Source organism: Aythya ferina (assembly GCF_964211825.1).
Source record: "Aythya ferina genome assembly, chromosome: 1".
Classification (NCBI taxonomy): Eukaryota; Metazoa; Chordata; class Aves; order Anseriformes; family Anatidae; genus Aythya; species Aythya ferina.
The window spans coordinates 199,969,507-199,993,966 of NC_140296.1; the positions used below are offsets into that span (position 1 = coordinate 199,969,507).

The window sequence follows — 24,460 nt, forward strand, 5'->3', positions numbered from 1 at the left end:
TAGTAGCGAGAGTAAGTGATTTATGCTGAGCTTATATTATTCATCAGAGAGGGTGCATGTGTGTGTTTTTAAATAAAACATGATTGTGTTTTCTTGGGTTTGTTTTTGCATACTTAAAAGCTGACTTTAAAGCTTTCGTCGACTGGTTTGGTTTTCAGACTTTGCATTTTAACCAAACTAAATAAACACTCTCACATTTTCTTAAATATCAGTGCAAAAATGCTCAAAAAGTGTAATTTGTAATTAATCCTCTCATTCCAGATTTCCAGGATAGCACTTGAATTTGGCTATCATGCATTTCAAGCTGCCAAACTCCACATATAAATCCTGAGGGAAGAGGATAGTGGGTTAAAAATTTTGGGAAGGGTTAGGCTTATTTACTTGCCACCTTCTATTTGTTTTGTTTGTTTGTGTTTTGTTTTGTGTTCTGTTTTTTTTTTGTTTGTTTGTTTGTTTGTTGTTTTTTTTTTTTTGTGAGTGTGTGTTTTGTTTTGTTTTTGTTTTTGTTTTTTTAGATTCATGCAATAGTTTTCATTGCTTTTCTTGCAAGAATGAGACATTTATGTCTTGTATTTTCTGGGGCTTTCAGAAAAAGAAAAAAAAAAAAAAGAAATGCTGTAGGATTTGCAGATGGAAGCTGGCAGTTCTGAAATAGTATGAAATTATTTTAGTTTAGTCTCATTCTTCTCTATCTCTTACTCATCTACAGCCCTCCCTTAGAGTCAAGCATTATTTCTGGCTTTGTTTTTTTTACTATTCCTCTGAGACTTTTGCTCTACACTTGACATATGCAATCAAACCACAGAGCTGAGCAGAGCTGGTAAATTAAGGTGCTTAAGACACAAGTTGGTTTCAGAAAACAGCCAGATTTTGTGAGGTTTTCAGACAAAACCCATCGAACAACTGGAAGTTCACACATCACTCTGCAGCCAGCATTGCCAGAACATTAGAGAAGAGCTGTGGCTGTGGGAGAGGAAGCAAACTGTTGTACTCATATTTCTGTCAGCTTATTATTTGAATTTTCCCCCAAGAAACAGTCTGCAGTTATTTAATTACTGCCAATTGCTATTCACATGAGAGGTTCTTCAAGGAATCACACCTCTTCATACCCTCTCCCACAATACATACATTGTGAAGAAATAATTGCACAAAACGTCCACTTCCTATTGCCTCTGGGCTGGCTGCACTTGGGAACGAATGCACTTGAGGAGCCACAAAGTGTAGCCCCTTCTTAGCATGTGGATTTGAGCACAGTTTTTCCCCACATCGCCAAGAATAAGTTTTGCAACCCCTCTTGTTCATATCAGCCACTGCTCTTGTAAATCTTGCAGTCTCTGAGGTTCATGGACATTGGATTTGCTTGGCAGAGACCACCAGAATTGCTGGTTCCTCTGACCAGCTTCAGCCCCTGAAGGGTGGCATTGCTTTGGAAGGGACCTCCCTCCATCAGGGCTGACATGGAGGAAAGACTCACAGAGAGGGATCTGTAAGAAAACCCCAGCTTTTGTTTCACCCATATTACCCAAGGTCCCTACTATAAGGAGGTGGGATGACAGCCTTGACCGACCTTTGAACTCCTCAGAGATGAAAGATCCCCACATGGGGAACTTGAAGGGCAAGGCAGCTCAATGCCCCTGCAATGAGCTGCTGCTCCCATGTTCAGCATGGAAACTGCTGGGAAAATAGAGCAGTTGGTACCAGGCAGCATGAGCCATGGAGAGGCTTAATGCAGACCCAAAATGTCATCTATTTAAGCAGGCTTGTTCATGGAAAGTGGCTTGATGATTTGGGGGAATGTTTTGTGTTCTGTGAATGTTAAATGACCCCTGATAAGTAAAGAAAGCCTATTAACAGGCAGTTCTGAAAGCAATCAGGCTTAATTATCTGAAAATACAGGGTTTTGCAAGACTATAAAAACCTGTTATTTATTTTTTTTAAGTTTTGAAAACATCTGTAAGCTAAGTATGTTTGAATATGTATTTGTATATTTATATGCACATATATGTGGTGATTATGCAAGGAGCACGGACATTTGCTATTCATTTTGACTATTTCTTCCTTTCTCTTTTTTGGCTCTAGTTGAATTTTCTGACTGTAACATTTAAATGCTTGGTGTCAGCAAAATGCATATTCTTTCCGTGCATTTTCTTTTTCAGCTTTTGAAGGAAGATTTGTTCTCTCCCTCCTAAAACAAAATCCTCACCCACAACCTACTTGAGAAGTCCTTTGATGTCTGCTTACTCAGTATAAAGATACAGGACTCTAGATCTCAACCTTCCCCTGTTTGCCAGTTTAAGCACTAATTCTCCCATTAAATAAAACTTACTAAGAGGGCAGAGTCGAACGTCACGTCTAATCATTGATCAGACCATAATGAATTGCTTATATTATATTAACACACGTGCTTTTATTTCACTGAGAACTTTTTTTTTTTTTTTTTTTTCTCTCTGTCTCTCTCTTAGAAAGGAGAATAAAATGTTTGTTGGTCTTACCAGGACTAAAGAGTGAAATTATTTCAATTAAAAGCAAAAAAAAAAAAAAAAATCCCAAATACTGCCTTTTCTAGCTGCAGTATTTACATACACAAAATGAAAATGCTTATCTGATGGTTCCTGCTGAGTGTGGCATTGCATGCAGTCATTAATGATCAAAATCTTTCTAATTCAGGTGTTAAATTTTAATTACGGCAGAGTGCTGATTAATACCAAATATCACCAGGCAGGAACGACTGCACTTTGTGTGCGAGGGACTGGCTGCCATGCAGATCTAGTGCTGTCAGAGCACCCTCATTAAGTGTAGCTCAGCTGTGCTGCCCTACGCTCCCAAATCCAGTGGTGCAATCCCCATTTCCAGCCTTATGGACACCAATTTGTCCTGTATTCAAAGCATTGTCCTCTGCCTTGCACAGGATTAGCTAAAGAGGTTTTCAAGCCTCATCTTCCTTTCTCTTTGTTGCAGTTTTCTGAATGAGAAAGATTTTTGTTTGTTTGTTTGTTTCTAAAGGTGCACAAAGTAAAGAAAAAATAACTAACGCAGCTTTTTCCAGCACCTGGTCTTCTGATGGCAAATGCATTGCCTGAATTTACATATTGCTTTGGTGGCACTCACGTGCTTTTTGTTAGCAATGTCAATCCTGGGAAGCAGGTCAAGACCAGAGCTGAAAGCTCCCACCTGCATCAGCTGCTATTCCAGGTCAGTAAAGGCCATTGGAGTCCTGGCTCCCCTTATTTACCCGTCCGCTTGAGCTGCCATCCAACTGGATTAAGTGATCCAATCCATCATGGTCGTGATAATCTCACTGAAGCAATTGATTGGGAAAGAGTAGATGAATGTACTCCCATGAGCTCTGCTTTGCGTCAGCTCGTGATGCAGTCTCTCTCTCTGTGGCTGCTGCAAGACCTTTGCCAATGGAGGATGTTAGGGTTGGTTTCTGCTCTCTTCTCACCTGCTGGAAAGCTTGCCAGGCAGACAGTGCTCTCTAGAATTTGCTGTTCTTCATACATATGCCCTTGCTAGTCACCAAGGAGCTGACCATGACGTTGAAATGGCTCCTCTTGCTTTTTGAATGCATATATACGCATATTTATTTCTATATAAAACACCAGATACTAAAAAGTAAAGTTAGTCATGACCCTGACTTTCATTATACTGCCCCAAAGTAATGAAGTCCTTTGTGTTTACCCATTATCCCTGAAATGCCTTTTACGCATTGCTTGTTAAGCTGCAAATAGACAACACCACTCGTTTACAAAACCCAAGGCAGACAACACAGGCACAAAGCTGGCAAAAACATGTGAAAAGAAATAAAAGACCATATCATGACCCTGCACTCAAATTATCCCCAGTGGCTTCTCTTCTGCTACATTATCCGCCCTCAATGCTCTATCATCTTCAGATTGCATTCATTAGAGCCCAAAACTAGTGCAACCCATTTGATTATAGCCTGGATCTGTCACCGAGGTCAATCAGGTTTGACTTTCCTTCACCCCAATCACGGCAAAGAGCACCCCAACACTTTCCTTCACTTGCTGCCATCACCCACTTGGGTTGTGCTCATGTCCCTTGAGCGCTGGCCCAAGCAGTTCAGCCCTGCCCATGAGGATATTTTTCTGCCCCAGTTTAGGACATCTGAAAAGTAGACATCTGATTCTGGGCTAATCAGCCTACTCTCTCCTTATAATTGATGAAAAGTAGTAGGCGCCTCTAACAGGTCATTCATCTTAACCCAAAATTGGCTTCTAAGATCAGACAAGTTGCCTGTGGTCACCTGTGGCTAGGAGGAAACTCAGTTAATGGTGACTAGCTTGAAATTAACCATCTGGCTTCAACAAGTCTGAGTTCAAATGAGAGAAATGCTTCACTTAATGACTATTTTCACTCAGAGTAAGGCTAACTCACACCTTCAGGCTGGACTCAGGAAAGCTCTCGGACGTCTGAGGTCTTCCCAGAGCATATTATTATTATTATTTTTATTTTTTGGGGGGGGGCGGGGGGGGGGAGGGAGGGACCTTTTTTTTTTTATCAGTTTCTTTCTACCAAGAGCTGTGATTCGTGGCACTGCTTTGTGCTGCTCCACAGAGGTTCAGAGCAGGGGAGCAGCTCTTCCTACCATCAGCCACAGTGGCTTGTAGGGGTGAGGGTCTGCCAGGTTGGTCTGCATCCCATGAAAAAGGCAGGACACTAAGATAAATTGTAAGGTCCCTTGGTGACACGAGGTGCTCCTTTCTGCCCCGCTGCATCTGCAGAGCCAGATGGTTGAACGCTGCTCCGTGTTGGCACCGTAGATCAACTTCACCATCACTGAAGGAACAGTTTGCTGGGAGCCCCTGGGCCATCATCAGAGGCTGCGAACTTCCTACCTGATAAGCAGCAATGACAACGGAGGTGAGGATGCAGCTGTACCTGGCTGCCGAGTCCAAGCACACGTGACTGCACGAGGATTAATCTCGGGCAGCGAATGCACATCATGCGGAGCTGATTATTCACGGCTTGTAGCAGAACAGGTGGTCTGCTGTCAAGCAGAAGGACAAGTGCTTTACCCCCACAGAGTCTGGCATCCAAAAAATGACTTTTTTTTTTTTTTTTTTTTATAGCTTTGGCTGCTCTGGCAGAACAATGGGTTTTCTGAGCTTCCCCTTGGGGGCTCAAAACTGGGGAGCACTGAGGTCCTGTGCACCCCTGATGCTTCACCCAGGGCAGAATAAAATCACTGGTCGATGTCCCAGGGGAGCAGTGGCAGCACTGCTATTCACAACAGCAGTGGTGGTAGGGGATGAGGACTGTGTTGCCTGCCCTCCCTTCTCCCTGCTCTACACAGCAAGCTTTGCACAACACCCAAGCAAATACATTTTTATCAAATGCAAGAGGTAATGTAGTTGAAAATATTACAGTTAAGGGCTGGTAGGTTTACAAAAAAAGAAAAAGAAAAAAAAAATAAAAAAAACAACCCACAAGCCTGCCAGGGTTTAAAATTGCAATGGCTTTTAATGTACTTCTTGTCCCAATATTTAACTTTCATGCATTGAAAGCAGCCAGGAGAAACTGTTAAAGGTGCAGTTAGAGGCAATTGTCAAATTGTAAATCAAGTGGGAAAAGCATAGTGGGTCAATAAAAAAATTAAGTGGGATGGTCCCTTGGGTGGGATGGAAAAGCTAGTGCTTTTGCTAGCCTGAAAATCACCTATTTCTTCCCCAGTAATCAAGGATATTTTATTATACGGGAAAACACAGGTGAAGTAGTAAGAAAGAGACTTAATCTGAGATTGCTCCCTGTCCAGTGCTCTACTATGACTGCATAAAACCAACTGCTACAAAACAAACAAATTAAAATCAGCAAGGGGGATGCCCCCAGCTGTAGTTCTGGATGGATGCTGGTACCCACTCACTGAAACATGCCATGTAGAGGAGCACCTTTTCCCCACAGTTTTCTTCTGCATCCTGCATGCCTTCTCCTGGAGATGCAGATTTCCTAATAGAAGCTTATTCCTGGCCAAGTATTCCTGTAGCACCACCAGAATTACTGATTACAGTCCATCACTCCCAGCCCCAAACTTCATACCCTCCCCAGGCTCTAGCTCTGCACCTCTCCTGAGCAGAGATGCTCGTTCATCGCTTCTTGTGTACCAGGCTGGGCTCCCAAAGTCATTTTTACTCCTCAGTGCAGACAAATTCGACCTTTGGCCCTTGGAGATCAAAGGCTATGCTCTGACACCATTGTACACTCTACCTTCCACTTCATTTGGTCTGTTTGCATGGCCACTATTTTCCACACCATTGACAAGGCGCTGGGTGGGTGATTTGTCACAAGGTTGACAGTTATAGACTGTAATGTGTATAAATAGCCCCTGATTTTTGAGTTAATCAATGGAAAAATGAGGTTCAAAGTCAGAAAGGTTACGTGCGTGTGTGTATATCCCTGCATTGTGCACACGTGATACAGAGGTCTTCACTGGAAACTACTACACAATGCAGTTATTTTCATGAGCCACCCATAAGCCAAGTCCTCTGCTGCTGTAAGGGATCTGCAAGTCTGCTGGTGACACAAGAGCTGTATTTTTATGCCACACATCATTTTTCCATCACAGGGATCTGTGCTTTGCAGTTGTGCTACCCCATAGGACAGGGTCTGTAGTGTGTGCAGGGGTGTAAGACACCACAAAACCATAGGACAAAAAGCCATCGAAGTCAGTATTCTCTGTCCTCTAATGGGTGTAAAGAGAAGAAGAAAGATTGTTTACCATCTTGCTTCCCAGCAATGAATAAATTTTCTTCCAAAGCTAAAAGTCCTGCTCAACCCCTTGTGTTTAATGGCCATTGAGAGGACTAAAACTGCTCTAAAATTATCTGTTTCCTTCTGAATCTTTTATACCTTGGACTCCTCAGTATCTGTGGGCAATATAGATTGCAGTTTAATGATGTGCTGTATGAAAAGTGCTCTCTTAGGTTCATTTTAAACCAATGTTTGATGATATTGCTGCACGCCTACTCCTTCCTATATTACGAGAAACAGATCAGCACTCTTTTTCTATTCCTCTTCGTTACAGTATTTATGATTTAAAAGACATTTATCTTTAGCTCCTTTTTATAATTTTTCTGATCCTATAAGTTCTCTATTCACTTTCTTTTATTATTTTGTGTGTGTGTGAAAGGCCTTCTATACCTTTGATCAACTCTGCCCCTCGTCTCTCTCCTTCTTCTTTAGCTTTTTGAGTCATCAGAACAACAGAGAATCTTTAAAATATGGGTGTACTGAGATTCCTACAATGGTATAATGAAGTCTGTATTTTATTCTCAATCCCTTTTCTTAGAGTCCCTAATGTTCATTTAATTTTTTGCTGCTCAGATTGGGACAGTGTTTTCAGAAAACACACATAGATAGGTTTAGTTTTTCACTTGGTGTCTCACTTTGTGCTAATTAACACAGAATTTCATCTTAGCATTTTACTTCTAGGTAACCCTGTGCCCCGAGGTCCTTCTGTAGCTCCCCATGGTCAACACTGGACTTGGCCCTCCTGAATGCTTTGTGCCACCTGCAAGCTGTGGTACTTCAGTGCCTTTCCTTCCCGGTCTCGGTTAGAAGCAAGGTGGATAGCAGAGGTGCCAGCATGGACACAGTTATTGCCCTTCCTCAAGTGCAAAAACCTTTGATCCCAGTTTTGCTTCCTATTTCTACCAATTATTATTTCCTTTTCTATTTCTATTTCTATCTATTCTATCCTTTCTATTTCTATCCATCCCCTTTCCATTTCTATTTCTACCAATTATTAATTGGCGAAACATCTTTGCAAAATACAATTTTTCCCCCCATACTTGTCCAGCCTTACACAGAGGGTGCCTGGCTTCTGCAGAGGTCTTGCTGAGCACATGGAGACAACAAAAGGGAAAGCAGCCTTCACGGCGTGTGGGCTGCGAGAGGAGCACTGTAGCTGTTACATATTGCATGCACGCAACGGGCTTTTTATGGCCTCATTAAAGTCAATGGGAGCCTGCCATCTGCTTCAGCAGGGGCAGCATCAAGGTATAAAAACATTACGCACTGTTTAGGTGGTGCTTTATCCTGAGCACTGGCTGATCCTTGCCTTGACCCTAGAACTAGGTGTGAGTTATCGCTTCTTTTGTTTAGGAGGGGAAGCAGAAACCGGGAGTAACGCGGAGATTTCAAAGATTATGGCTGTCTCTCATCTGGCCTCATATGTCTGAACAGAGAGAATGAGAAGCAGGCGAGGGAATTCTTGGCAGCCCGTCTGATGTGACATCCCCTGTCAGCAGGTCTCAATTTCCATCTGACTTTATGATCTCTTTCTCAATCTTGCAACTCCAAGACTCCACAGTGAGCTCGGAGTCTGCCAGGAAGGCTGTGAGCTAACTAGGTGACAGAGATAGTGAGGCACAGTTGCAGAAGCTGTAATAAGAGGTATTGATTTTGAATAAACACGTGAGTACTATTGACTTGGAGAAGCTGCCTCTTAGCAAGTGGAGGGACTGACTGGCTCCAAAGGGTGGAAAAGTGGACGTCTTTTTCTGGAACTGGGTAAGATGAGTTTTAGTCACAGATATGAAAATACGATCAGCATCCTTTTTCTCAGGTCTGTTGGCAGATAAAGGTGTAAGAACCATAGGGCTTCATAACAGGATGAAGAATAAAGGAAGTGGTTTAGGTGGATTGATGGAAAAGGGATGGTGAACAGAACAATGTAAGCAAGTGGTGGGTAAGGCATGGTCTCCAGTACTTGAGCTGAAGTTTATATCTGAGTGATACAGAAATGTTAAAATAATAATAATAATAATAAAAAAATAATAAAAAGATTTTGGTGAGGCATAGGTGTAAGAAGCTGAGAAAGACAAACAGTAATAACTTAGGACAGTCATTTTCCTCCCGTGATTGAAAAAAAGAATCTCCCTATGCCTTATGGAGGGATTCCCAGGAATCCTCAAGGTTTTTTTGGCACAAGCTGTATATGGATAGACCAGCCTTGATGCCCTCTCCCAAAATTCTTAAAGCAGACCCCCACCTCCTTGCCATTTAAAGTACAGCAATCTTCTCTCTTTTATTCATAATGCCAGATACTATCACATCCCTGTTGCACAACATTCCCATGGTGACACCAGTCCTGGAAAAGGAACATGGAAGCAATGCTTGAAGATCTCTGCAAATAACATCCCTCCAAGATTAATGAAGAGCTACTGCGGACTCAGTGGACTTTGAACTTAGCAGCCCTCAGAATTTAGCCCTGAGCTTGACCAGGTAGCACTGAAAGTAGTCAAATAAGATGATACATAGTTGAAAATGGTCATGTTGGCAGCTTATGCCTCGGACCGAGGCAGAAGTGCCTAAATACTTCCCATTCCTTGATGAGCAGCTTCCAGCTCCTTGGGTCAAGGATCAAGCTTTCGCCCCTAAGACTTGCTCAGGGGACCTCACTGTACTGGAAAACAGGCCTAGAAATATTTCCATCCTACATGGTGCTGCTAACCAGCTTCAGACTGCTCACCTTACCCCTAGAGGTCACCAGTGGCCCCTGGATCTTCACATGGAATCCAGTCGGCCTGATTGGATATGTGGATTATAATATTTGCAGTAATACCATGGATACCTTGCACAGAAATAAAAGAGATTGAGCTCCTTTTCATAAAACCACTCATAATGAAAAAGTAGGACATCTGGGAGGCAAAATCCTCCATTTCTTACTATTCCCTAGTTATTCTTTTTGTATGGAAGTAAGAATGCAGCCGAATGCAACAGGGGTCTGCTGAAATGAGGGCATTCCTTTCACACATGCATATTCAAAGATTAAAGAGAAAGCTTTGAATTACTTTCAGAAAAGGGGTCAATTATGTAGATTTTACACGGCTTGTTATTAAGGCCAAAACTCACATCGTTTTCACAAGGGCTGGAGGACAGCAAGGCAAAGATGTAAAGGCCTGAGTCCAGGTCCGTGAGGAAGAAGGGAGGGAGAATCAAAACATTGTTAATTATATCCTCTCAAGAAAGGACTTGTGGTGCTAGGAATTCATCCCAGGAGGGTAATTTCAGGGCTACAAGTTGTAATGTATATTATTGCTGGTCTAAGCAGAAGAAGGGAGCAGCTCTGGCTGTGGCACCTCCAGTAGCTTTCTGTAGGGGACTCTACTGGAATTAAAGGCTTGTAACTTAAACAGCTTGCTCTGCAGAATATGATATCCTTCCCCCAAACTATTTGAACTCTTTCAACACCAGTACAATAATGGGTTGAAAGAAAACTGGTCAACAATGGTTTCCTTGGACTTTGCAAGGTCTTTGACGAAGTTTCTCACAAAGGCTGTTAAGGAAACCAGAGGTATTTGGTGAAAGATGATGTATTGTGCCATTGATTTAGAAACCGGCCAGGTCAACAAACAGAGCAGGAATGACTAGTTAGCTCTTACAATACCAAAAGCCTGATAAAAGGCTGTCATAGGGAACATATTAGCCATCTTTTCATGCATAAATAAAAGGCTTTGTTTAGGGGAGTTAAAAGTATTATATTTCCTTGAAATCCAACTGAAACTCCAGAAGTGTTGTTGATATTTTATTATTTAATGTTTTACACTTTCTTCGATTATTAGAAGGTTACAAAAAATATAGTCTATTCAAGATAAGGAAAAGACAGCTTTTATAATGCTCTTCCCAGTGTTTGATGTATTTCTGGAGTTGGGAAGGAAGATTGGGCGTTATTTCTGGAAAAGTGTATTTGGGTTCATAGTTTCCAAAGTGCAGATGAAAGGAATGGAGAATGGATGTCATGATCAATATTTTGGATCAAAAATTCACACCGTGGGTAAAATAATCTATTTGGATCCTAATTGGATGCCAATGAAAATTTAACATCCCAATAGAGCAGCTTGCTGTGCAACAGCTAATCAAAAATGACCCCATAAAATCACTTTTTGATGGAAATGTAATTTTCAGCCAAAGGTTTAAAGATCATGGAAATTGTTGCTTTCCAAAAGAAAATATCCAAACTTTTTTTCATGAAAACCTAAAACATTTGGGCCCAAATGGGCCTCAGATAAAATTGTAGCATCCTATGATGCACACATCCTACATCAGAGGGAAATAAAATTTCTGATCAGCTTTGTAAATTGTGTTTCTCCTGACTTCTTGGCATGAATTAGATGGGAGTACTGAAATGATGGATTTGTGGTATAACACTTTTCTTCTAGAGAAGTCAAAACATTTTACAAAGGCATTGATGTCTCCCTGGTACAGGAAGACGGAGGATAAGGAGAACTGAAGGAGGTGCCTAGAGCCTGTGCAAGACCCTGGAAAGGAAGCTGCACATCCTAAGTCCCTGTACAAGTACACTCTCAAGTAAATCGCAGGGTACATTATTATCACATGAAAATTTCTGAGCTGATCTTTCAGATTTGACTAAAAGAGACAATAAACAGTCATAATTAGGAAGCCAAATCTGTCTTTTTCTAAAGAGGAAAAATATAGGACTGCACGTTTATCTTCAAATTAAATCGAAGACTATACAACTCCATGTGAGCATTGTTATTTTCCTTTATCAGCAAAGCATTGTTTTGTTCATGAAATCTGTATGTTCAATAGATTTGATTTTCCAAGCAGCTGGGTTATCTTGCACTGTGAAGGCTCTCTCTTAATCTCAATTGCTGTGCTTTTCTCGGTGCCGTTCCCAGCTGCTCAGAAATGAGCACAGTGCTTTCATCTTTCTTTTCGTGCTCTTATTAGGTGTGACAATTTCAACAATACCCGTATGTAGAGAAACATGCAGGTTTTAATTTGGTTTTTAAAAATGTGTTTGTCAAAAATATAGGCAGAAAGATGTTGTTTTTAAATTATAAAAGTCCTGCCATGATCACACGCTAATGATGCTGGATTTTTTTCCAGATTGCTCTAACACGTAATTGCAGCCAAATCTTATTCATCCACAGGAGACAAGAGAACAGAAAAGAGCTGAAATATGCAAAGTTGGGCCATAGGTGCTTTTCAAGTGATGGTGGCACACAGTTAGGATTAATGTATGTATCTGATTGTTTGGTTTCTGGAAGAACATTTTTGAGAGACAGGATTGTTGATTATCCACTTTTCTATGTCTTGTTAAAAATTTATAATGCAAAGAAACCTTCCCCAAGCGTGATGGGGTCATGGTTGTAGAGAGTATCTATTGGTGTTGTTGGAGTACTAACATGAGAGGAGAGAAAGGGAAGCAAAAATACTTGGGAGGATGGGATGCTTCAGTGGAAGACTTGGCTTTGAACCTAAGCAGATGAGAGCAAAAAAAAACCAACTGATTGTACAGCACATTTCATTCCAAAGGGGTCAAAATGAGGAATCTGAATTTATACGCAGGAGGTGGGCAGATTGCTCCCTCTGCCAGGGATGTGGTCAGTGTTCAGGTTGTACCTTAACCCAATGTACAATGTATGAGCAACTGCTTCAAAAACTGAGCTGGGAGTGCCTGAAAAGTCACATCAACCTCAGCACTGTCCTGGAGGCTAAGCATCTGGAGTGATCTCTCTGCTGCAGACACCACACAGTCCCTTGTCATTTATGTTTGGGTTTGCTCTCTCAGTGCAAAGAAGCATTGCACAACCTGGCCCCCATTAAGGCAGGACTGACAGTCAGCCTGGAGGCCAAAAAGGTCTTGGTCCTCTGCTCTAAATCCACCAGATCCTGGAAACTGAGAGGGTAGTCTTTGGACTCTGTTCTCTGGACCATGATCACTCTCCCACCTTTGCATCACTGTAGGTTTGACAAGAAAGCAGTGATATTTCTCCAGAGGAATGCACATTTGCTCTGGGAATGTCATCACCAGGCCTAAGCTAATATACCTGGGATGACAGTGGGTATTCATGCCTGCTGGAAACGTTGCCAGCAAACTCAAGAAGAGAATTAAGTACAAAGCTAACCTGCAGGCTGTTCACTTTGGAATATTTTCCTATTTTCCCGTTGCAGCCATGCTTACTAGCTCAACACTAAGTGAGTCCTTACCATGTGAATACACACTGTGGACTTTATCAACACCCAACCAACCAAGTATTTGATTCGGGTATTTTAGAAGACAAAGTGATGCTGAATTTCTAGGTACTTGAGGCTGGAATAAGGACTCTAAAACACATATTTTCCACGTCAAACTCAAGAAAGCAGTGGATCAGTGCAATAGCCTATTCTGCATTATTAAAAGCTATTGGTAAAGGTTTGATCTATAGCCCAACCCTCCTGGGTTGGGCAGCCCAGGGCAAAAAAAGGTTTTTGTCTTGATGTAGTTTACTGAAGTTTTTCTAGCAAAATAGATTGCCAGCAAAAGCATTATTTTGCTACTGCAAGAATGCCTAAGGACTTTGTCTCTATAAGAAAAAAAATGATTTTTAAAAATACAGCAAGCTACTTCTTACCAATGATTTGAAAAGTGACACTTCATGCAGAAACCGGAGCCCATGATAGACTTTCTGTATCAGAAGATGAAAACCTTCTCTTCATGGCAGGTTGATCCTTCTGCTGCAGCTCACTGCTCTTCACAGGGCAAATAATATAAACCTCATTTTTTCACCTTTTTGTCCTTGCACGTTTTTTTATTTTAGCTGAGACTATTTTTTCTGATCCAATGCCACCTCCAAGATAAACAGGCACACCAGGCATGGGGGCTGGGGGGTGGATTTGGGTTTGGGGAGTCTGTAGGAAGGCAGAGGTCCCTCAACGTGCTGTTGCTAGACGCATCATCACACAAAACCATGTGTGCTGTGCATGCCTGATGCTTGTGCTTACAGGCTGCCTTTCTGCAGGATGAGATTTCCTAGGGTGAGATACTTTTACCTCCTGGGTGTTTATCACTTAGTGGGTAATAAATCTGCCGATGTTTCTAAGTGGCTTTTTAAAATGAGGACCACTTAATTATCTCTTGGGCACTGATTTAGAGAAAATCTATATAGCCCGTACAGTTTCTCAAAATCCTGGCTGTTAAAGATACCCCTGAGGGGTGTCCCCAAGCCCAGCATGGTCCTGGAGCCCAGCTCCACAAGCACACCAGAAAGGTGGCTTCAGAGGAGGGTGGCTGGATGAAGAGGAGCTCCAAATAAATTAAGAGATTGTTATTAAAAACTCCTGGTGATGCTTTCTTGTAATTTATCTGCTCAGGTGACTTTGTTCAGGAGCATCATCTAGCTTCTTAGCAAGACCCTGGCCATACCTTAAACTTACCCTGGGGCCCAGGGAGAGCAAGGAACTTACAGCAAGTCACAAACGTGGAGTCTCCTTTGGCTCAGCCCACCTCTGCAGCCCAGCAAGGAGCTTTCTGCATCCTGGTTTGATTTTCTGCCTATTTTTTTGTCCATGCAGATGAGGAGAACAGTTGTTGTTCCTTGGATCTGTAGTATTTTGCTGGACAAAGGCTGTAGAGAAAGGGTCTCTACAGTCCACTGGTGACCTCCTGCCAGGACAAGATCCCTGGGTGAAGGTACTGAGCCCAGATGGTTTCACTCCCATCTTTGCACAGTCAGCTACAGGTGCAGCAGATATTGGTGCAGGTGCCCCATTAACAGGCTAAGCAGGGCTGTAAGGAGCAGCTTGCTACCGATTTTCAGTTAGGGGGGAAAAAGGGATCTAAAAACGTACTTGTGCCTGGAAGGATTGCTCTGCAGAACGAATCCTTTACATTTCTTTTGCATCTTCCATCTGTGATTTCATGGTTAATTGATTTATCCATGCAATGTTCCTATGAGATATAGATTATCTCCACTTTCAGAGTGATAAAATTGAGTGCGTAAGGGTTTGTGGTTCAATTTGCCCTGAGCCCTCAAGGGACTACAAGGCAGAGTAGACCTGGGATGCCCTGGTCCCTGTTCCTCAAACCCAAGGTAGGCTACCTCTCCTTGGGGAGATGTAGAAGTCATGCCACCACGTGCTACACCCAGTGGACCAGAGAACTGCCAAAAATGTTCAGCAAGGACTTGTTGGGCCTGGCCAGGGCATGAGACATGGAGCTACTCTAGCCCCATGGGTGAGTACTGAGGGATGAGCTGCTAGTGGGGAAATGCCATAACCACCTTCATGTGGTTTGCTTTTATTTTCAATCATCCTGGAGTCAATGACTTCACCACAGCACCAGCTGCATCGATTGTGCTGAAGCTTTGAAGATCAATGTCTCTAACAATCCTGGCTAGAGCTCTTCAAGGGGATAAAAGCTCAGTCCTCAGGTCGTGCAGCTGAGTTTTATCTTCCTGGAAGCTGTCAGAGACTTTTACCTGCTGCTGGTTAGAGGGAGACACATAATGCATGTTTTGGGTTACATCTGCATAGATCCTATGAGGGCTAATAGAATATAAACATCAGTCTCCTTCGAGTCAATAGGAAACAACCACCCACAACAGATTTCTTTCTTTGAATTGTGTTTGCTGAAGGATGCTGAACTGCCTTTAAATTGTTTCCAATAAACAAAGAAAGGTAAAGAGAGAAGGACTGGTAAGAAATAGTGAGCACCTTGCAAATGTAATAGCCGTTAAAAATCAGGTGAGAAAACACTTAGAAAAATCGGGTGCCCAGCAGAAACTACATCCAGGTGATGTTAAGACTTCAGTGTAAAATGAATTAGCTGATTAACTTACTGAACTGCTGTCCAATACATTTGAAAATGTCACGTACAACAGGCAGGTTTCAGGCAACATGTATGATTTTGACTCCATCTCCCCAAGCCAAAATTTCTGGCTTTTGTCCCAAGATGCACACATCATCTGCCTTTATTTAAATTTTTTGGATCCACCATTGTAGTGCCTGCCGCCTTACTGTGTGCTGGATAACTCAGATGAGCAATCACAGGATTAAGATAATGAGCAGGAACCATAATGAGGTGTTTTCATCCTTATTTCTGCCAGGATTATGGCAGAGAAAACATAAAAAATGCATTTCTGTTAGGCAGCTTGGACACGCATCACCTTATTTTAACACAGGTCAAGGGAATAGAGCCTTAGAAGTGCCAGTTCACTCCACATACTATAAAGAAATGATAATGAACCAGCTGCGCTGGAGGCAGCCATAAGTGTAGATATTTGAAGTTGTCTGAGACAAATCCCACCTCTGAAGATTGACCCTGATCCACGTATTTTGTTGTTGTTTCCAGCTGAAGAAAAATTGGGGTCCCTGAATTTTAACAGCGTCTAATAGTGGCGTGAATTCCAGCTTCAGATATTAATTCAGATGAGGCTTTGATGTAAGTGGGGATCGTTGCTTAAGCCGAAAACAGGCTGATGATATGTATTCATTATATGTAGAAGCTCTCCTGTGCCTTGCTGGGGATGTTGTGCTGGCATCATTATTTTGCATCTTTATTGACATTAGGGGAGACAGAATAAATGTCCCATTAGGCCAGTAAAGATGGAGAAATTAAACAGCAGGGAGACCTAGAATCAGCAGTATTAGGAGAAGAATATTTCTGTAGCCTGTTGCAGTGAAAGGAGCACCCAAATGGGGGTAACACAAATGCACATACTTAGATCTCCTGCCCCAAAGTGACGTGTCTAAGGGGGTTAAAAGGTTTGAGAGGACCTAGGGTTTAAATGAGCTGAAAGGGCTCCGGAAAGCAGATGGGCAAGAAAGCAGAAGGCTATCCCAGATCTCTGTGTGTCTTTACCATGTAGTCCTCATCTTCTTCCCAAAGCCAAGGAAATTTGCTCAGAAACTGTCACAGATGGGATATGAAGGGACTGATAGCTGATCAGACACAAAGAGTGCCCAGGGAGGCTGGGAGCTCATGGGATGATGAGATAAGGAGGGTCTTACAGACACCTAATGAATCAGGAGGACATGTGCAGCAATATCTATTACAGAATAAAGCAGCCACATGCTGCTGGCATCAGTTGGACAAGGGTTTTATCTGGGGGGTCCACAGAGGCCCCCCACTTGAGTGGCAGAGGGCAGGCTGTCACCTCTTCCAGAAGATAGATCTACCAGAGTTGGTGATGACTCCAAGCTTACAAGCAGTGCGTGGACCACAAGAGTTGAACAAACCAGGATAAAAATACGTAAATGAAAGAAAATGTGGGCACATCATGGGGGAAAACAGTCTCCTGTTTTTCCTAGGGTCCTGCTTTCAGGCACATGATCATGTCCTGTGAAGCAGCCCATCTCCATTAAATAAGGGACATGCAGGATCTTCCTCAGACTCTGCCAACCTCTTGTCTATTGGCCGTTTTTCTTGTCTAATGGGCCATTTTTCATGTAGTTGTATCTTCTAGAGTTGGTCAGGCCAAAACCGTGTTGACATTTTGGAGAAGGGATGGCCCCCAGCTACTCTCTTCATTTTGGGTTCTAATTTGCTTCAAAACTAACCCAAACTTCAAAGAAGATAAAAGCACCTAGCCATGACACAATATTTTACAGGACTACTTTGTGGCAAGACAAAAATAATTGTTTTGTATTTTGCCAGCTCTGTCTGTCCATCTTCTCTTTCTGCTTTATCCCAAGCCTTTGCGTTCGCACCCTCCCCATTTCCTTTTTTACAGGGAAAAATGACCATAGTCCAGGATTTACACAGTTGTAATGACATTATCCTTCAGAGAAATGGCTATTTCTCACGGAGTACCTTTCCTGCCTCGTGAGAGCTAGACCTCCTCTCCCAATGCACACACAGACGTGTCTATAGACCAGCAAGTGCATTTACAAGATTCTGCGGAGTATCTGGGAGTCACCTTGCATAAGAGGTTGTGTTTTTACAGACATAAAATGGCTATAATCAGGTTTCTAACTGAGAGCATAATAGCCGTGCTTTACCAGAGTTGCAGCTTGGGGAAACGGCATTTAATTTGACAGAGATATTAACAGGGATGGTAGTGGAGTCCTTTACATTGGAAAAACAGCTTCTGTTATCTTGTTCTGTTGATTTGTTCTTGCAAACCAAACACACTCGGTGTTTGTTGTTTCCCACACTGGAGCAAACGCCGTGCCCTGTTTGGGTGGTTACTGAAGTGGATGAATAAATCATCTACCTGGCTGTTGGAAACACATCTACCAACCTAATGCTCTAGTAAAAGGCTCTGAATGTGTCTTGACTTTTAACACCCAGAATAGCAAATACACCTAGCAGAGAAAGGAAAATAAAACTACAGTTACTGCGTGGGGAAGAAAGCTTTATCATATTTCCAGTACATGCTTTGTCAGAAGACTGAACATGAAGTTCAGCCTCATGGTTTTGCACCCAGGGAGGAGGACAGCCAGAGGCCATCTTCTCTGCTGGGGCAGAAACTCTGGACAGCAGTAATTATTTTAGTCTGTAAGCCTCATCTCTACAGCTTCCTATTTTTCATCTATAGATCGTCAAAGCACAGATGTGTTGGGATGGAGAGAAGGAGAAATAGGGTGGTCAGAGCCTGGTCCTGGAGACCCAACTGAGCTGGTGGCAAGGCTTTGGGGTCCACATCTCTGCTGGGGTGATCTTCTTGCATGTCAAGAGGCAGCTTTTCTTTCCCGAACTACCACATTGACTTAACAGGAATAATAATAATAATTAATAATAATAATAATAATAATAATAAGTAATAATAATTGGCTAAGGTTCTTGATGTGTTGTAAAGATAAATGCCTTCCAGTTGCTGGAGAAGGATGGACAGTCCCTGATGGCAGAATGCTTAACAGGCTTTGTCATAAGTACAGATATGATTTTTTTAATGTCTGTCTTCCAAATCTGGAAGGCAACTAAAACAATCTTAATAATGCCTTGAGACCTTAAAATTAATCATGTTGCTTTGCTTTCATGGAAAAGGCATAACTGTCCTGGAAAAAAGCAGGTCATTAGTGCCTTAAAGATGAGCTCCAAAAAAGTAATTGGTGTTTCCAGCCCTCACTACAACCAGAGCCATATGAGGGTAAGTTGGCAAGCGATTTTGACACCACTTACTCATGCAAATGCTGCATCAGTGGAACAGCTTGCAAAGAGCATGGGGCTGCCCTGTGTTTACTTCCCCGGAGGCGGCTCTGCCTCCATCCGGAGCCCCAGGGTGGATCTCAAAGGACTGCAGCCAGCAGCCTCGGAGGGGAAAACCTCCCTTCTCTGATTTGAAAATACGCCCTATAACCAGCAACAAATAAACACAGCTCCAGTTTCTCAGGGCTGCCAAAACAACACACCCAGTGCGGTGCTGTTCCTCCCCTTGCATCACCGACAGAGCTGCCAGCTGAGTTGAGCCTGTATCCTTGGTACCTTGGAGCAATCCCAAGAAGGAAGCATAGAGATAAGCTTTCAGGAGCTGGACAGCTTTTGTACTGCTGGTTGTCACAAAATAAATAAATAAAAGGCCCCAATACATGACCACCAGCTAGTAAAAAATCATGTTTTTACTCCAAAAATCACTGTTGAGAATATGGCCTTTCTGAGAACAAAGCTTTATATATGCCAGGAGATGGCTTCAGAATGAGAACTCAAAGATGACTTTTTTGAACCGTGTTTATAATTCAATCTATAGTTGCAAAGGGGCCATCCCAGGTAGGAAGCACCCAACCATCAACCTGTGCCCATGCTGCACCTCTCGTATAGTGGGATACCCATGCAGGAGGCAGCTGTGAGTGCATACAGCTCATTCCACTCCAGCCAGAGTGGGTTTTCCTGGCTCCCAGTGCATCCCCTTGCAGTTTTAAAAAATCAGCTTCCTCATTTTTCAGAGGTCTAAGTCTGCCCCCCAACCAGCAGGGTGCACAGCTCTGGCAGCAGTGAATGGTACTCACCACCGTGCCCAGCATCTTTACATTTTTTGACAGTGCATCATATAAATAAGCACATGAAATAATTCAGAATTTGGAATTCCATGTGATTTCACTTTTTTTTTTTTCCTTTTTTTTTTTTTTTTTGGTCTGTTTTGCCTTTAAGGAAGAAAGGAATTTCAGGACATTTTCAAATGTGTGTTTTTTCTGGATGAATGAAACAAAGTCAGGTGTTGTGATTTATTTATTTTTTCACAGCAGAGAAATTAATTGCTGAAAGCAGCTATTTTTAACAAGAAAGCAAAGACTAAAAATCCCTAAAAGGGGCTGGTCTTTGCAGGGCATAAGCAAATCTGACCCTTTTTTAGGTAACCCCTGAGCAGTTTGTTATTCTATCAGTGGACCTGTAGCAAGAGTGACAACCTAAATACAAACCTCCCAGTTCCCCAGCCAAGCCCCAACCTTCTGCAGGCACTTATTCTGATTTACAAATGGTACTTTTAAGAGTCTGCTGCTTTTGACTTTTATTCATAGAAATGAAAAGCAGGGTAAATCTGGAGAAGCAGTGAAGAGAGAAGCAACAATATCCCTAACATTTGGAGGCAAATGTTGCACTTATGGAAAATATGCAACAAAAATGAAGCGAGGGTGGAAGGCGCTCCAAATGTTAAATATTCATTAGTATTCCCTACGCTGCGTGTTCTAAATATAAGATGCGTTTCAGCACAGCCCCTGTGTATGGCTGGGATGCCTCCCTCTCCCATATATGATGCCAGAGTGATTTGGATGGTGGGGAAGTCGCCATGGCAACACCTTGATGCTACCTTTTGTTTGCCAGATGAAATGACCAGGGGTGAGGCCGGCATGCAGCGTGTATACAGGATGCTGCCCAGCCATGGCAGTGTCTTTTGTCCTGCCTGGGGGCATGGGCAATGCCCACGGACTTGGCAGGGGTGAAAAACACACAGGGTCCTGCTGCTTCTCCCTCCCTCATTTAGTTTGAGGGATAGCTACTTGGCCAGCTTGTGGTCAAGGATGCAACAGTGGATTTTAGCAGCCCCAAAAAGGGGATCGGTGCTCTGTAAGGGAAGTGGGACCATGGGCTGGGAGATTTTGGCCACCAGCAGCTCTGGAGGATGGTGGGCAGGATCTGATGGCTGCTCTGAGAGCAGTGGAGATCAGGTCTGGATTCAGACTCCTTGTGCCCTTCAGGATTTCAGGGCAGGCACTGTAACTTTCCCTGTGTTGGGATCCCCACCCCAAAGGTTAGGAAGTGTTTCAATTTACAGAAGTTTTATTCAGGCTTGGGTGCACACACAGCAGGTGAATGGAAGGAATGCTGAGGGTTCAGATATACACTGTAGGGTCCAGCTGCTTCCAGGCCCCTTGGCCAAGAGCTGAACGCTGAATATAACACTTTTGGAACCATTTCTCTCACTCCAGAGTCAGACACTGGAATTCAGACACTTATCTTTACTTCACTAAAAGTCATCTAGATCTCTGCTCTCAAGCCTGTGGAGGTGTCTTAGTGCAGTCAGCAGGGCCTGTAACAAGAGGCAGACATCTACATTGGTCATTCAAATTATGGCAATATAAGGGGCTTTCAAGGCACATATCTCACTCCCATGATTTGTTACAGAGCTGAGAGTAATTACATTCCCATCTCAAACACTTCTAGCACAAGTTGGTTGAATGGATTCTTTCCCCTCTTTGGTAGGTGGAGAACCCGAGATAGGCTGGGTGCTGCTGACCAGACTCTGAGTCAAATGCTGCTCTCCTCCCCAGATAAAAAAAGGATGGGAAAGCAAGCGTTCACATGCTCCTTTTGCCTCTGCAGTGCCTTTGATCTGAAAACAGCAGGAAGAGAGGCTGTAGAACAAGTCTGTGGTAACCTGAGCACCGCCATGTGTCGCGGCCCAAGGGAGGAACGAAGTGTCAGGCCACGGCCCGTGCTATCGCAGCACTGCTGTGCTGGCTACCATGGCTAAAACCATTGTGTTAAAGCAAACACACACATCTCTGGTTCAAACAGGTGTAGAGGCATTGCTCTGAATGAGACTGGGTGTTGCAAAAAGGTTTGGATATGTGCAGGGAGGGTGGTGGTCCTGCTGCTGGTCACTCAAAGGACAGGTCAGTGGCTGCATGGGCTGAAGCTGAGCATTGGCCCAGACAGTGGTAGAGCTCAAGTCCTACTTGGTGCCTGGAGACTGAGAGGAGGATGAAATAGGACACATGACCCCATCCATTTGCTGCCACTCCAGCTCTTACATCTGCTGGAAATGACCAGCCCTGGTGCTTTCTGAGATAACCACGTCAGAATTCACCCGATAAACACGTCACAGAATTCAGGCAGAACCAGTTGGGTTTGCTGGTCCCACTGCTGAAGGTGGATATGGACAGATCTCACTGTCACACACCACTGCAGCTGTGGCACACAGCATCCCTATAGGGCTCATAACCATCTTCGGGAAGTGTCGTGGAGGGACAAGGGTCCCCAGTGCACAGGCTGACCTGTGGATCTGCTCAGACAGCCCCATCCTCTTCCTCATTCCTGCCTGTCCTGCTGGGCTGGGCTCTGCTCTGACTCATGCACTATCAGCAATTCCCTGGTCCGTTCACATCAGAGTCTTTGAGTGCTGCTGAACCAGAAAGGCCGTGGCTTGCTTTTCTGGTCCCAGGCTGGATTACTCCTCTGGCCTTCAGGAAAAGCATTTATTTTATTATTATTATTTTTTTTTGGTAAACAAATAACACAGGAAACTTCATGAGGCACTGTGGTTTAGCCTAGTTCAAAGCAGAATGAGCTTTAAAAGAGAACTGAGCATTCATGCTATCACAAATGTACCATATACATGATTATATTGCATTACAGGGTGCCCACGTGGCCTGAGAGCTCTGAAATTCCCCAATACTGCTCTCTATTAGGTTCCTCTGGGCACTTCGGAGCATCAAATTACTCTGATGGCTTGGAGGCGAGGCTGTTTCACAGATGCACAGGCTTGTGAACCTCACACCAGCGTCTGACACTCCATTGTACACCAAAAAATATAACCACTGTGTTTTCCTGGAGCCTGCAATTCCTGCTGCCATTTATTCGGCCACTTATTAAAGTCCTGTAAATAGCAATAGCAAAATATATTTTTATACACCCAGCAAGAAATAGATGAGCCTGCCAGAAGTTGCACAGTGGCTTTTTAGCTCAGGAAAACTTATCGCTGCCTTCAACACGATATGATCAGGTTCCTTCACATTTAATAAGGAGCTGAGTTTTGCTGAGAACAGTTAATTACTTTGAAATTAATATTAGTGATGCATTAGGGGGCACCTCCCCTCCCTGGTTTTACTCCATAAGGATTTATTCCATAAGGAATAATAAGAAAAATGCCCCCGAACTGCAAGATCTACAGGGTTGAAAGGATGGGAAGGATAGAGAGGAAAAGTATGTGTGGGGCCAAACACCCTCATCCATTTCCCTGTCTAGGTGCACTTCTGCTGGGGCTTGCCAGGACAGGAGTTCTTTATTTCTACATGTTTATCCCAGGCTTTCCACCCTACATTCATGTGCACCACCATGAACAGATTCCCTTGCACCACCTCCATTTGGATGCAGCCTCCAAAAGCCTGTGTGGAGCATGAAGGTTGTGTGTAGGCAGAGGTGGTTTCCACTCCCAAAAAACATGAAGCCACAGCAAAAGGAGAAGTTTATGGAGGGGTGCCTTTGGAAATTTGGGGTGAAAAGCCGTGGGAAGGAACCTTTCTATCTGGTGGCCTTGCAGGAGCCTTGGAGGCTGACTCAGAGTGTGTTGGATGATGAAAGCTGAATGAGGTGAAACCCCATAGTTATTCAGGGAATATGCAGAAGTTTAACCAGACCTACTGAATCCTAGACCAGCACCTTCATCACACAGTGACTCTTCCTCAGCGTGTCACTTTGGGGCCTCAAAGAGCTGGTGTTAAAGGGCATTAAAAATTTTCACCTGTGATACTTTCCAGTCAGCCTGGCAATCATTTTCTAGCACCTAGGTGGTGTAGCAAGGGTTTTGATAAGGTGGTGTAGCAAGGTTTTTTATTTCATTTTCAAAAAAGCAATTGCTGTGTGGAAGGTTATCCCCTGGGTCAGGGAAGGGGAACCCCATTTCTGTCTGCATGAGGAAGCAGGGCATGCACTGGGCAGTGATGGTTCAGGGGGGTTTTGCTTCACGCAGCTCTGTTCCATCCCCAGGGACCGAATGCCCATGTGTTTGGAGTATGTGGGGTGCAGGGCTGAATCCCCTTCCCAAAAGACATTAATTCCCTGCATCACCCTGTGCTGGAAGCCAAAATGCAGCAAGCAGGGGCAATTAGGGATTCTCCACAAAGGCGTGCTCCGATCTGAATTAAAATGCTAATAGAAAGGCATTCACCGAGTATCTTTGGCTGAGCAACTTTGCAGCACTATATTCCTTTTGTTTCCCTCTCTTTTCTTTCTTCCCCTCATTTCCCAGCTGACAACTGAAAGGAACTGCCTTTTGGCGTGGGTTTGGTCACTCGCCCACAGCCAACGTGCCCAGCAGAAAACGCTCCAACCGCTGCCAACCCCAAGCCGGCACGGGGGATGAGGGATACACCCTTTAAAAAAGTAAATCCCGGGGAATCCGCAGCCTTTCTACGAAGTTTCGGCGGTGATTTCCTAGCTAGCTGTCGTGCGTCAGCCCCGTGTGCACGGGGATGCTGCTGAATTAAGCCCGGCGTGAAAAGCCGGCGGGCACAATAGGCAGCGGCTGGTCCCATCCCTCCTGCTTGACCCGATCCC

General features: G+C 43.5%; 1 protein-coding gene across 3 annotated transcripts in view; it reads left to right on the forward strand.

The window, feature by feature from the left end:
- FRMD4A (FERM domain containing 4A) overlaps positions 1-24,460 on the forward strand; it is a 350,418-nt gene that overhangs the window by 64,403 nt on the left and 261,555 nt on the right. The gene's annotated exons all lie outside the window — the stretch shown is intronic.